Below are 854 nucleotides of genomic sequence, written 5' to 3'. Positions count from 1 at the left end.
ACCGTGGGGATGATAACCTGATAACGCGGGGTTTCTCCACTCAGAGAGGAGAGTGGTTGTTTAGCCCAGGATTGCCTCTCATGCCGTGCAGGTGCTCCTGGGACTGCGACATAATCTGGTTTAGAGTTTATTCCTGTTTTACCTCCCCCATAGGATTTCTCTTTGTTGTAGCTGCAGAAATAATTATATTTAGGAGAACATTCTTCACCACAGGAGGAAGCGGCGGCCTCCTCGCTTTCATCTGGTGGCGGGTCCCCAAGCCCCCCCCTGCCTGTCCTTGCTGGCCACCCCAGGGCTGCTGGGGGGGGGAGGCAGCTGGGGGCCCTCCGCTGCACCCCATTGATGGGGGTCCTGGGCTGGCTCGGCCCAGGGGACTCGGGCATTGCTGCTCCGGGCTCTGCATCCCTCCAGGACCCTGCCCTGTCTTCTCTGGGGCGGGTACGGCACTGGGGCCTGTTGGGCCCCTGGGCACGGGTGAGCCGAGCGTGGGCACATTCTCAAAGTGTTGTTTTAATCCTCACAAAACAAAATGCATAAGCGACCCTCCAGCTGAAGGGAGTGTTTTGGCAGCTCATGGGTCTTTCCCCAGCCTACCGGCGGGCTGCTCTGCTGGCAGACCTGCCTGCACCTTTACATCTTTACGGCTTCTCATTTCACTCTGTTTTGCTTTGTCTGATGGTCTCCCCTCCCTGTTTCCCAGCCTGAATCACCAAGGAACCTGTGGCCGCCAACCAGAAGGATCTGGGGATGGGTGGCAAAACAGCATCCCCGAGGCACGGTGGTGTCTGCCCCACTCTCCTCGGTGCAGCAGCTCCTCCGTGCTTTGCTAATCCCAGATTCCCGGGGTGGTTATG

The sequence above is a fragment of the Pygoscelis adeliae genome, unplaced genomic scaffold (genome assembly GCF_000699105.1).
Source record: "Pygoscelis adeliae isolate BGI_AS28 unplaced genomic scaffold, ASM69910v1 Scaffold13, whole genome shotgun sequence".
Taxonomy (NCBI): Eukaryota; Metazoa; Chordata; class Aves; order Sphenisciformes; family Spheniscidae; genus Pygoscelis; species Pygoscelis adeliae.
The sequence above is the reverse complement of the archived record's forward strand: the minus strand, read 5'-3'. Positions refer to the sequence as shown.